We start from the raw sequence: 13,989 nt of genomic DNA on the forward strand, positions 1-13,989 counted from the left end.
TGTGATGAGGAAAGCGAGGGAGACAGCACAGGGTAGCCCAGGCATTCTTACTCGGAAATGCGAGACGAGGCCCTTATTTGATCTTGGATCTCGGTCGTCCTAGTTCTACGTGAAGGGGCTGAGGAACAAAACGAAACAACCCTAAAGAGAAAAAACGAGTTCGGCGGTTCACGTGCCTGAGAATCTGGGCGGCTTAGTTTGCGGGATCTGTAGAGAGACGCTTTAGGAGACCGGGCCACCGCGGGAGACGCCGAGAGGACCCGCGGGTGCTGGTGGAGCCCCTCGCCGGCTGGGCCCGGAGCTGGCCTGGGGTCCTCGAAAATGCGAATGGGGTGCTGTGTGGTGCGGGCGAGGGGAAACGGGGGTGGGAGAGCTACTGATCGTGGTTCCCCCTGCTTTACCGAAAAGACCTTTTTAAAAAAGTGTTTACAGTTCGTGCATGAAAATCGCAGATAACACCCGGCCATCCCGCCTACCGGCCGAAGGAAGCAGCATCCTAGCCGTAGGGCAAACGGAAAACAGCAAAATGACACAGATTTCTCGTGCAAAGGCTAAACCGGGCTTAGGGTAGGAAGCACAGAAGCCGCTCGCTGGCCGCGTTCACAGCACCTGAACGGAGACGCGCCTGCCTCGGGCCTCAGGTGCGGCCGCGGCTGGCCGCGGGGGACGCGCCTGCCACCGATGTTTGCAGGAGGCTCTGCCCGTCTCAGAGAATGTTTCCAGACGCAGGATCCTGCCAGGCCTTAGTGTGCATTAAGACCGCAATGATGACAAACTAACCGTGTGTGTCAAAATGAGACCGAGTGTGGGCCTCCCACACATCGGTGGGTATCTGGGAATCGAGGGGCTGGGTGGGACCGGGGTACCCACCCTTGGGACGGTCGTGCCCATGTCACAGTGCAGATGTGGCTCTGCTCTCAGCCCAGCAGGTGCACCTGGGGAGGCAGCAGGGGATGGCCAGGTGGCCGCGTCCCTGCCACCGTGTGGAGGCCTCAGCCCAGCAGGTGCACCTGGGGAGGCAGCAGGTGCCTCTCACCAGGCCAGGTCCCTGTGTGGAGGCCTCAGCCCAGCAGGTGCACCTGGGGAGGCAGCAGGTGCCTCTCACCAGGCCAGGTCCCTGCCACCGTGTGGGAGGCCTCAGCGCCTGGCCCACACCTGGCTGTTGCAGGCGTTCGCGGAGTGAACCTCCTGTGAGAGAAACCAGGTGGGAGGCAGGTCTAACAGGGAGGCAGACAGGGTGGAGCAAACCGAAGCTGTTCCTTGCTAGGCTCAGAGGTAACAAGAAAACAACCGAACTGCAGTCCCAGAGAGTGAGAAGCTAAGATGAACAGGGAAAGTCCCAGAGAGCAGGAAGCTAAGATGAACAGGGAACTCGGCAGAGGCCCGAGCACTGCTCCGGGAAACAGCTGTGTGCGCTTTGTGAATCTTTATTGGGTTACATTTCTGGCTTTGTAAAAAGAAATGGGTGGGGCCGGTGCTGTGGCATCACAGGGTAAGCCTCCACGGGCGGTGCCGGCATCCCACATGGACGCCGGTTCTAGTGCCGGCTGCTTCTCCTCCAATCCAGCTCTCTGCTGTGGCCTGGGAAAGCAGTGGAGGATGGCCCGAGTCCTTGGGCCCCTGCACCCACATGGGAGACCCTGAGGAGGCTCCAGGCTTCAGATCAGCCGGGCTCCAGTGCTGAGGCCATCTGGGGAAGTGGACCAGCCGACCTCTCTCTCCGTCTTTCCCTCTCTCTAACTCAACCTCTCTCATGAATGCAAAAATCATTGAAAAAAATCGGTATCAGAAGAAAAAAATGGGCAGCGGAGGAATAAATAAAAGGTGAGTGAGAAACGATTGGACAAAGGAGTTTGTTCAGAAAGAGTGGAGGAATTGTGGACCGTGACAGTAATCGTTGAAAACAACGTGTCCGAATCTTTATTTTAGGGTATTTAGCATGTCTGGTGCCTTCAGCGGATTGGCCATGCAAACTCTGACCCAAAGTTCCTGTCGTTGTGAAGAAGACCCTAATGCGGGGAGAAGAAATCCACGGTCAGTTCATGGGGACCAGGGGTGGTCAGCACATGGACGGGGGGGGGGGGGGGGGGAGGGCATCGCTAGTGAGCCTGGATCTGAGGTCAGAACTTGGGTGGGGGCAGGGAAGGCATCACTAGTGAGCCTGGATCTGAGGTCAGAACTTGGGTGGGGGAGGGAAGGCATCACTAGTGAGCCTGGATCTGAGGATCAGCACCTGGGGTGGGGGGAGGGAAGGCATCACTAGTGAGCCTGGATTTGAGGATGAGCATCTGGAGGGGGAAGGCATCACTAGTGAGCCTGGATCTGAGGATCAGCACCTGGTGGGGTAGGCATCACTAGTGAGCCTGGATCTGAGGATGAGCATCTGGAGGGGGAAGACATCACTAGTGAGCCTGGATCTAAGGATCAGCACCTTGGGGGGGGGAAGAAAGGCATCACTAGTGAGCCTGGATCTGAGGATGGGCACCTGGGGGGGGGGGAGGCATCACTAGTGAGCCTGGATCAGAGGATGGGCACCTGGGGGTGGGGGGGGAGGCATCACTAGTGAGCTTGGATCTGAGGATCAGCACCTGGGGGGGGGGGAGGCATCACTAGTGATCCTGGATCTGAGGATCAGCACCTGGGGGGAGGAGGCATCACTAGTGAGCCTGGATCTGAGGATCAGCACCTTGGGGGGGGGGGGAAGGAAGGCATCACTAGTGAGCCTGGATCTGAGGATCAGCACCTGAGGGGGTAGGCATCACTAGTGAGCCTGGATCTGAGGATGGGCACCTGGGGTGGGGGGAGAGGGAAGGCATCACTAGTGAGCCTGGATTTGAGGATGAGCATCTGGAGGGGGAAGGCATCACTAGTGAGCCTGGATCTGAGGATCAGCACCTGGGAGGGGGGGAGGCATCACTAGTGAGCCTGGATCAGAGGATGGGCACCTGGGGGTGGGGGGGGAGGCATCACTAGTGAGCTTGGATCTGAGGATCAGCACCTGAGGGGGAAGGCATCACTAGTGAGCCTGGATCTGAGGATGGGCACCTGGGGGTAGGGGGGGGAGGCATCACTAGTGAGCCTGGATCTGAGGATCAGCACCTGGGGGGGGGGGAGGCATCACTAGTGATCCTGGATCTGAGGATCAGCACCTGGTGGGGTAGGCATCACTAGTGAGCCTGGATCTGAGGATGAGCACCTGGGGTGGGGGGAGAGGGGAGGCATCACTAGTGAGCCTGGATCTGAGGATCAGCACCTGGTGGGGGGGGAGGCATCACTAGTGAGCCTGGATCAGAGGATGGGCACCTGGGGGTGGGGGGGGAGGCATCACTAGTGAGCTTGGATCTGAGGATCAGCACCTGGGGGGGGGGAGGCATCACTAGTGATCCTGGATCTGAGGATCAGCACCTGGGGGGAGGAGGCATCACTAGTGAGCCTGGATCTGAGGATCAGCAGCTGGGGGAGGGGGGGAAGGCATCACTAGTGAGCCTGGATCTGAGGATCAGCACCTGGGGAGGGGCATCACTAGTGAGCCTGGATCTGAGGATCAGCACCTGGGGTGGGGGGAGAGGGAAGGCATCACTAGTGAGCCTGGATTTGAGGATCAGCACCTGGGAGGGGGGAAGGCATCACTAGTGAGCCTGGATCTGAGGATCAGCACCTGGGGTGGGGGGGAGGCATTCCTAGTGAGCCTGGATCTGAGGATCAGCACCTGGGGTGGGGGGAGAGGGAAGGCATCACTAGTGAGCCTGGATTTGAGGATCAGCACCTGGGAGGGGGGAAGGCATCACTAGTGAGCCTGGATCTGAGGATCAGCACCTGGGGTGGGGGGGAGGCATTCCTAGTGAGCCTGGATCTGAGGATCAGCACCTGGTGGGGTAGGCATCACTAGTGAGCCTGGATCTGAGGATGAGCACCTGGGGTGGGGGGGAGGCATCACTAGTGAGCCTGGATCTGAGGATCAGGGGTGGGGGGGAGGGGAAGAAAGGCATCACTAGTGAGCCTGGATTGCAGCGAGTTGGGGAACCCCTCTTGTCCGGATCTGGGCAATGAAGTTTGCAGGCACAGGCTGCAGCAGGTTTAAAATCCCTGCGGGGAGAGCGTTCAGATGATCCGTGGCCTCTTGGAAGATTAAGGAGGCGGAGTGACCAGGCTGGGATGAGCGCGGAGGTTTCGGGCTGTGGTAAATGAGCTTCTGGGTCATTTCTGTGATAAATCCTGGGTTTTTAATCTGGATGGGATGTGAAGCCGGGGAGGGGTGGGGAGTGGTGATGTAGGGGTTGGGGCCAAAGTGCAGCATGAGCTGACTGATGGATGATAGAATCTCCGTCCACTGTGTGGCACCAGATTGGGCAGAAGATGGAAGTTATTGTAATACCAGAGGACACATGGTGATGGCCTGGACTGGCCGGGTGGAAGTCTAAGTGGCTGGATTCTGCACATTGAGGGCAGCACCGCGGTAGGATTTGCTGACGCACGTTGAGGAAAGCAGTTGAACATCTCTTGGAAGGATGAAAGTGCATTTACCATGATACGGCAGACTCGGGAGGAGCAGGTGGTGGGCGGGGCGGGGGTGGGGACCAGCAGGTGATGGGCGGGGCAGGGGAGGGGCCGGGAGGAGCAGGTGTTGGGCGGGGTAAGGGTGGGGACCAGCAGGTGATGGGCGGGGCGGGGCGGGGGTGGGGCCGGGAGGAGCAGGTGGTGGGCGGGGCGGGGTGGGGCCGGGAAGAGAAGGGGGCTGGTTTTATGGGTGCCAGTTGGATATCCAAGTGGCAATGTTAGAAAGGCAAGTGGAGCCTGCCGGCGGTGTGGCATAGCGGATAAAGCTGCTGCCTTTGATGCTGGCATCCCATATGAGCGCCAGTTTGTGTCCCTGCTGCTCCGCTTCTGATCCAGCTTCCTGCTAACGCATCCTGAGAGACAGCAGATGATTCATAAGTACTTGGGTCCTGGCTACCCATGTGGGAAGCCCAGATGGCGCTCCAGGTTTTTGGCTTCTGCCTGGCTCAGCCTTGGCTGTTGCACCCATGTGGTGAGTTAACCAGTGAGAGATCTGGCTGGAAGATGAAAGTTGGAAGATCTCTCTCTCTCTCTGTAACTCTTTCAAATAAATTTTTTTAATTGCTTTTTTTGTTTTAAAAAGGCAAGTGGAGGGTCAGCGAGACGGGTGCCAGTTGGAGTCCCGGCTGCTCCACTTCCAATCCAGCTCCCTGCTAATGCACCTGGGAAAGTAGCAGCAGATCACCCAAGAGTTTGGGCCGCTGCACCCACATGGGAGACCCGGATGGAGTTCCTGGCTTCTGGCTTCAGTCTGGCCCAGCCTGGGATGATAGGGCTCATCGGGACGTCTCTCTCTGACTCTCTAACTCTTACTTTCAAATAAATAATTTTTTTTTTAAAGAAGGCAAGTGGAGAGGTACAAGTTTCAAGTTGCAGGGCATCTTTTGGGCTAGAGATTTGAATTTGGGAGTTCATTACTACATTGATGTATCTAAATCCAGGAGGCTTACATTACAGAAATATCTCTGAGATATTGTGTGTAAAATATTTACATGTGCAAATGTCCTATTTTAAAGGCAGTTAAGGAAATTACTATTTTCAAGCCTATTGTGCCTCACTTTCTCTCTAGAATTTTAATGCTTATTTTCATCCACATGAAAGGCAGAGCAACATACAGAGAGATAGCTTCTTTTACTTATTTATTTATTTATTTGACAGGTAGAGTTATAGACAGTGAGAGAGACAGAGAAAGGTCCTCCCTCTGTTGGTTCACTCCCCAAATGGCTGCCATGGCTGGAGCTGCGCCAATCCGAAGTCAGGAGCCAGTAGCTTCTTCCTGGTCTCCCATGCGGGTGCAGGACCCAAGCACTTGGGCCATTCCTCCACTGCCTTCCTGGGCACAGCAGAGAGCTGGCTTGGAAGAGGAGCAACCAGGACTAGAACCAGCGCCCATATGGGATGCCGGTGCTGCAGGCGGAGGATTAACAAAGTGTGCCACGGCACCAGCCCCAAGAGATAGCTTCTTAATTTATTTTATGTATTCGAAAGGCGGAGTAACAGAGCGGGGAGAATTGGAGGAGAGAGGCCTTCTGTCTGCTGGTTCACTCCCCAGATGCTTCCAACAGTTGGGCTGGGCCAGGCCGAAGCCAGGAGCCTGGAAACTCCATTTGGGTTTCCCACCTGGATGGCAGGAACTCACGCACTTGAGCCATAATCTAATGCTTCCTAAGCGTATTAGCAGGGAACTGAATCAGAAGTGGAGTATCTGGAACTCAAACTGGCATTCCCGTATGGGATGTGGGTGTCATATGTAGTGGCTTAAACTGCTGTGCCACATGCCCACTTCATTTATTTACTTGAAAGGCAGAGTTAGAGAGAGAGAGAGAGAGAGAGGTCTTCCATCCTCTGGTTCACTCCCCAGATGGCCGCAATGGCCGGAGCTGTGCTGATCCGGAGCCAGGAGCCAGGTGCTTCTTCCAGGTCTCCCAAGCGAGTGCAGGGGCCCAAGGGCTTAGGCCATCTTCTACTGCTTTCCCAGGCCATAGCAGAGAGCTGGATCGGAAGTGGAATAGCTGGGATTAGAACCGGTGCCCATATGGGATGTCGGCGCTTCAGGCCAGGGCTTTAACCTGCTATGCCACAGTGCTGGCCCCAAGCTCTGCTTTTCAAAAAAATAAATACATCTAGAAAAATAAAGTCAATGAGGCCGGCGCTGTGGTGAAGTGGGTTAATGCTCTGGCCTGAAGTGCTGGCATCCCCTATGGGCGCTGGTTCTGATCCCGGCTGCTCCACTTCTGATCAGGCCATTTGGGGAGTAAACTGGCGGATGGAAGGCCTCTTTCTCTCTCTCTCTGCCTCTCCTTCTCTCTCTGTGTAACTCTGACTTTCAAGTAAATAAATAAATCAAAAAAGAAAAAAGAAAAAGAAAAAAAAGTCAGTAAAATTGTATTGGTTTCTTCTTGCTTCTGTAATAAATTACCACAAACTTGGAAGCGTGAGCCAGCAGGAACTTACTAACAGTCTGGAGTCCAGAAGTCAGCATCGCAGAGCAGAGGGAAGGTGTGGCAGAACTGTGCTCGCTGCAGAGGCTCCGAGGGACAGCGTGTTCCTGGCCCCTTCCAGTTTCCGGGGGTGGCCAGCATTCCTGGCTGCGGTTGCATCATTCCCATCTCTGTCCTCCTGGTCACACAGCCTTCTCTTCCACCAGTCCATCTCCCTGGCCTCTCTCTCATACAGAACCTGTGATTGCATTTAGAGAATCCAGGATAATTCGCTCATCTCAAAATCAGAGACTCCCATAAGGCAGCATTTTCATGTTCCAGGGACTGGTGCCTGCTACATTTGGGGACCATTCTTCAGCCCACTACAGTCACCTAAATAGCTTTTAAACTGGAGTTTTTGTTTAAGTTGTTACATCCTCTTAATAGCAAACATAAATCCTTCTTTTCTCTCTGACATTTAAAATGGTCCACAAAAAAGTGAAATTAGCTGATGGCATTACGTAGCTAAGACATACTCTTTCCAGATCTGGACTGACATCAATTGATCCCAGGAAAAATATGCTTTGACATTAAGAAACTATAAGTTATGGTTGCACAGCTGCCCCCTCTTAAAGGACACTCAGGATCAAAGGCAACATCTTCATTCATCACTAGCATTTCTCTCCAGTGGATACGGGTTATGCAGGGTCACTGTGTGCACAGAATACAGGATCAGGACTGCCCTCCCAGGAGAATGTCACAGTGCTAGACTTCAGGGTCTGATATGCCTGAGATGAGGAACTGGTAGCTACGATATAATGGCTTTAAAAAAAAAAAAAAAAAAGAGGGCAGAGATGCAGAGAGAAGGAGGAGGAAGAGGGTAACACGGGAAGGGAGATCTTTCATTCACTCCTTAAATGGTCACCACCACCAGGAAGCCAGGCGCCAGGAACTCTACCCTGGTCTGCCACGTGGGTGGCAGGGGTCCAAGTGCTCGGACCATCCTCTGCTGCTTTCCAAGGTGCATTCGGAAGCTGGATTGGAAGCGGAGCAGCTGGGGCTTGAACTGGCACTCCAGGATGGGATTGCCAGCAGTGCGGGCCAGCCTGGATTTCATGGCCTTAATACTGTTTTTTTCCTAGGCCATTTCACGGGTAATTAAAAGAATTACTGAGAAAATCTAGGACTTTCAATTCATCTAGGGATATTCCAATGTTTTGCCAATTTCTGAGGGAAAAAAATGGGTAACGCAATAAAAAATTAAACTGTATTACTAGCTTACTTATTAAAAAAAAAAACCCTACAGCTTTATACACAGAACCTTCATGTTTTTTTCTATGTGGAGCAATTTGTACATCATTGTTGATTAATTTTTATTTTATGGGCATTTACTGCACAGCTACTAGCAATTCTACATCAAAGACATTCTCTATATTTAACAGAGGCCAGGTAAGTGGGTCTACATCCAAGAATCACCTTGGGACTTACTTTGTGTAGTTTTTTTTTTCTTTGAATATTTATTTATTTATTTGAAAGAGTTACACAGAGAGAGAAGGAGAGGCAGAGAAAGAGAGGTCTTTCATCCGCTGGTTCACTCCCCAGTTGGCCACAACAGCCGGAGCTGCACCAATCTGAAGCCAGGAGCCAGGAGCTTTTTCCAGGTCTCCCATGTGGGTGCAGGGGCCCAAGCACTGGGCCATCTTCTACTGCTTTCCCAGACCATAGCAGAGAACTGGATCAGAAGTGGAGCAGCCGGGACTGGAACCGGTACCCATATGGGATGCCGGACTACAGGAGGCAGCTTTGCCCACTATGCCACAGCGTTGGTCCCTTGTGTAGTTTCAATAAGAGAGGATTAAACATCAGCTTAGTAACAAGAAAGAGCAGATCTACAGGGTTAAATGGACACACACGTAAGAAATAAGCAATAGATATTTAATAAAATTAAAACCTTTCAAAGAATAACATTGCATTTTCCAAATCTGCCCTTTAAAACTGGTGGGCAGGTGAGACGGACAAAGGAGTGGAGCTGGTTATCCAGCACCCAACGACCTTGCAGGTTCTGGGCAAGGAAACTAACGTAGAAGTGATGCCAGTAACTGATGTCACAGTGTGAATAAACTCAAATGATGCCAGGCAGGGCCGGACCACACCCTGTTGAGTGTGGACTGAACCTCAGGGCTGCCTTCCACTGGACAGGAAGGGAAAGGGGAAGTGAGCACCTTCACAGCAGAAAAACCTGGCAGACAAGACCTGACCCCAAACCAGAAAATGTCTTCATGGGGGCTGGCGCTGTGGCGTACTGGGTAAAGCCACTGCCTGCGACACCAGCATCCCATGGGAGCACTGGTTCACTGCTCCACTTCTGATCCAGCTCTCTGCTAGCGTGCCTGGGAAAGCAGCAGAGGATGGCTCAAGTCCTTGTACTCCTGCCACCCACGTGGGAGACTGGGAAGAAGCTCTTGGCTCCTGGCTTCTTTGGACTGGCCCAGTGCTGGCTACTGCCACCATTTGGGAAGTGAACCAGCAGATGGAAGATCTCTCTGTCTCTCCCTCCCTCTCGCTCTACCTCTGCCTTTCAAATAAATAAACAAATCTTAAAATGTCTTTATGTAGGGCTCCTTTGTTAACAGGAAGCTGAGTAGGGATATGTTTATATCACTCCCTCCCCCCAACATTTGGCAGTGTAGCCTGGAGAGGGAGACTACTGCTGACAGCCAGTGGGTAAGGCCAGGGATGCTGCCGGACATCCGACTGTGACCCTCCCAAGGAGGAATTATGTGGCCCGACAACATTTCAGTAGTGCGAGATGAACACACCTGCGTGAACACATCTGTGCAGCCAACAGACGCTGGTTAGGGTCCCTGTGCAGATGACACAGCAAGAGGCTTACCTGTTGAACAGGTGCATAAAGACTACGTTCGACATCATTGATCAAGGCAGCACTGGCAAACGAACAAGAGCCAGACCAACAAGCCAGACACGTGTCCGAGCTGTCTAGGAGGGCAGAGTTTTCCAGAATGATGCTGTCTAGGAGGTAGGACTTGCAAAGGGCCTTGAGGAACCCAAAGACCATGGCTACCGGGGAAAGGAGAAAGGAAGATGGGAGGATCACAGAACTGCACTTCTGCCACACCGGGTATAGTCTAGAAACAGGTGTCCAGGATCCCACAGGCTGTTTACAGAGGCGGTCGGTCAAGACCACACTGAGACAAAACTTCAGCAGAACCCAGAGCCGTGGCGCCCAAGAACCCCCGAGGCCCTGCGGTGCCACACAGGGCCCTCCACTCTGGTCTCCTGTTGTCCTTCGTGTCCCAGCCCGTGTTTGGTGCTGACCAGGACTGGCCCTAAGGGAACATCACCACGCTCCGTAACGATGACGGCAACACCTCCGCTGGAAGTGGATATTGCGACTTCACTGATTGGGGGGAAAAAAAAAAGTTTCCGCAGGACTGGCGCTCAGTGGCTGAAACATCTCCAAATGAACAGCCGCGCTCGACCAGTAGATGGCGCTCTCCTCCCTGGGAGTGAGCGAGCGGGCTGTGCCTGAATGAACTGTCCCTGCGCCCCACTCCCCGTAGGCCTGGCTGTGCGGAATTGAATTCCCAAGCCCTGTCCCAATCTTTTGAATGCATCCCCCTGCTTCCTTTCCTGTTTCAGATCCTTCCCATATGTCTCCTGCTGCGTTGCCATAATAGAATAACCTCCCACTTTTGTGTCCTAACCCATGCAACACACAGTCATGACCACAGTGTGTCACTTTCCAAAACCACAGATCGACAAAGACCTGGCTTTGGGGATGGGCTGGGGGCAGGGATTCTCTGTGAAGGCAGTGGGAGTGCACAAGGGCTGAGGTGCAAGTGAAGTTCTCCCCACCCCCCACAGATGATCTCACTGGAGCAGGCTTGGGGCAGGGTCACAGGTTAGTGGGAGAAGAGCAGATGCAGGGCCTTGAACCTCCTGCCAGGCAGGCCACAGAGCGTCGCTGGGAGGTTTTTTTTTTTTTTTTTGACAGGCAGAGTGGATAGAGAGAGAGACAGAGAGAAAGGTCTTCCTTTGCCGTTGGTTCACACTCCAATGGCCGCTGCGGCCAGCGCACCACATTGATCCGATGGCAGGAGCCAGGTGCTTCTCCTGGTCTCCCATGGGGTGCAGGGCCCAAGCACTTGGGCCATCCTCCACTGCACTCCCTGGCCACAGCAGAGAGCTGGCCTGGAAGAAGGGCAACCGGGACAGAATCTGGCACCCCGACCGGGACTAGAACCTGGTGTGCCGGCGCCGCAAGGCGGAGGATTAGCCTAGTGAGCCGCGGCACCGGCCAATCGCTGGGAGGTTTTGAAGGTGCTTATACAAGATCAGTGTGGTCAGGCATGGGGATGCACGTTCACACATGAGGAGGAGGGCAGGACACACACTGTCATACAGCCAGGGCTTCCGCTGCAGGGATTCAACAAACTGCGATAGAACACGTATGTAAAAGAGAGATTTATTTATCCGAAAAGCAGAGTGACAGACGGAGAGCCACCTTCCATCTGCTGGTTCACGCCTCAAATGCCTGTTAGGCCCCAGCCAGGAGCCAGAAACTCCATCCTCGTCTCCCACGTGGGTGGCAGGGACCCAAGTACTTGGTCCATCATCTGCTGCCTCCCAGGGCAGTAGCAGAAAGTTGGGTTGAAAGTGCAGAATAGCTGGGACTTGGATCAGATGCTGATATAGGATACAGACCTGCCAAGTGGAGGCTTAACCTACTGTACACCAAGACCACCCCTAGGAAATATATTTTTAGGGGCAGGTGTTGTTGTCCAGCAGTTAAACCCCAGCTCGGGACGCTCATCATATCAGAGCATCTGGGCTGAGGTCCTGTCTCCACTTTCCACCCAGCTCCCTGCTAATGCACCTGGGAAGGAAGATGCCCAAGTGCTTGGCCCCTGCACCCACGTGGGAGCCCCAGATGAAGCTCCTGGTGTCTGGCTTCTGCCTGGCCTAGCTTCACCCACTGCAGCCATTGGGTTCATTGGGGCAGGGTCACAGGTTAGTGGGAGAAGAGCGGATGTGAACCAGAAGATGGAAGATCTCTCTCTGTGTCTCTATCTCTCTCTAACTCAAATAAATAAATAAATAAATAAATCCTAAAAAACCCCTACCTGTCATTCTGCCTTTCAAATAAATAACAAAAGATTTAAAAATAACAGGGTTGTACACATAAGAACATTTTTAAAAAATGAAAATATTTTTTAAAAATTGCATCCACACTGAATATGTACATTTTTTTCCTTGTTATTCCCTAAACAATAAAGTACAACAGCTACTTACACAGCATTTACATTGTATTAGGTATTGTAAGTAACCAAGAGGTGATTTAAAGTGCAGGTCATACGGGGCTGGTGCTGTGGCGCAGCGGGTAAAGCTGCTGCCTGCAGTGCTGGCATCCCACATGGGCGTTGGTTCGATCCCTGGCTGCTCCACTTCCGATCCAGCTCTCTGTTATGGCCTGGGAAAGCAGTAGAAGATGGCCCAAGTCCTTGGGCCCCTGCACCTATGTGGGAGACCTGGAGGAAGCTCCTAGCTTCTGGCTTCAGATTGGCCCAGCTCCAGCTGTTGCAATCACTTGGGGAGTGAGCCAGCAGATGGAAGACTTCTCTCTCTGCAACTCTGCCTTTCAAATCAATAAATCTTTAAAAAATAATAAAGTGCAGGTCATATGCAAATACTATGTCATTTTACTTCAGAGACCTGAGCATCTGGGGACTTTGGTACCCACAGGGGTCCCATCCTCCAGGGATGCTGTTGGTGCCAAATTGCAATTTGGGAAACTGAGAGCAGGTGCTCACAGGTAACACCTTTCAGTAGGATATTTAGTTCCAGAATCAAGGTCAGGAACTGTCCAGGAAGCCAAAATTGGCACCCACAGGTCCCACCCGGTGTCCTGGCTGCCTCTGGGAAGACAGCGGGCTGCCCCCAGCGAAACCACCGCTCTTGTTTTCAAGTAAGGAGAGAAAAGAACAGCTTGAGCGTGTCCTGCTATCACAGACTTTCAATGTGTTATTATTCAACAGCCAGTGTCAGATTTAGACTTTCCACCTCGAGGAATTCGGTTTCACTTTAATGAGCCGCTCTGCATACTGGGGAGGCAACTCGGGGAGTATCTAGAAAAGAGTTTGCACTGAAATGCAAGCCGGCTGTAGGGTGTCGTTTCCTGAGCAGGCGTGCCACGGGGTTTTGAAGTTGGGTGACTTGCCACCAGCTCCTCTTGTTCCATTGGGTAACTGCTTATTCATCATCATTTGAAATGATTGCTGTGACACCAAGGGGCCCTCTGCATCTCCGTCCCAGCGGCTGGACTTCAGAGCATGGATATTTTTCCGGAGAGAAGGTGGTGCCTTCCAGGTTATAGTAGGCAATGGATGCACTTTTTTTTTTTTTCCACCCAGCAACTTTTCAGAAAAACAAGCTCAAAAATACCAGACAAATGAACCAGACTCTTCCCGGGGCGCTTAGGAATGCGAGGGCTGCATTTCACACCGACCAAATACCAGCGCAGCCGGCATCCCCAGTGGTGCTCCGCTGCGACCTGGGGATCCAGGGCGCGCAGGGGGCAAAGCTGCGGCGGCTCCGCGTGCCCCTGCCACCCCCTCTCGTCTGGACCTCCTTGTCCTCCGCACGGCTGCACTCCCCAGGCCCCCTTCTGAGCCCAGCTCCGGGGTTAGTTTTGTTTGTTCTCCCCCTCCTCCTGCTCTGCAGCCCCCTGGCCTCCCCAGCACCGGCCTTGCATACTGGACCGAAGTGAAAACGCTCCCTACCCCTCCTCCCCAAAAGGTCAAGCAACCCTGGTGAGCTTCGGACGCGGACTGGCTGCACGGGGCGAGGGGGCTCCCGGGGAGCAGACCCTGAGGGCAGAAGAGCCGAGAGAAGCCCCCGGAGCCGCCCCCTGCCCGGCGCCCCGAGCTGTTTTGTTTAAATCCTCCACATTGCCTGCCGTCTCCCCATTGGCCGGATGGGGCTACCCTCCCCA

At 53.5% G+C, this 13,989-nt stretch overlaps 1 long non-coding RNA gene across 1 annotated transcript; it reads left to right on the forward strand.

Annotated features, from left to right (window-relative positions):
• Positions 1-1,692: 1,692 nt before the first annotated feature.
• On the forward strand, positions 1,693-4,483 carry LOC138846039 (uncharacterized). The gene is made up of 3 exons (XR_011383417.1): positions 1,693-1,824; positions 1,930-2,034; positions 4,345-4,483. It is a non-coding gene; the product is annotated as an uncharacterized lncRNA (long non-coding RNA).
• The last annotated feature ends 9,506 nt before the right edge of the window (positions 4,484-13,989 follow it).

Source organism: Oryctolagus cuniculus, chromosome 17 (assembly GCF_964237555.1).
Source record: "Oryctolagus cuniculus chromosome 17, mOryCun1.1, whole genome shotgun sequence".
NCBI classification, from domain to species: Eukaryota; Metazoa; Chordata; class Mammalia; order Lagomorpha; family Leporidae; genus Oryctolagus; species Oryctolagus cuniculus.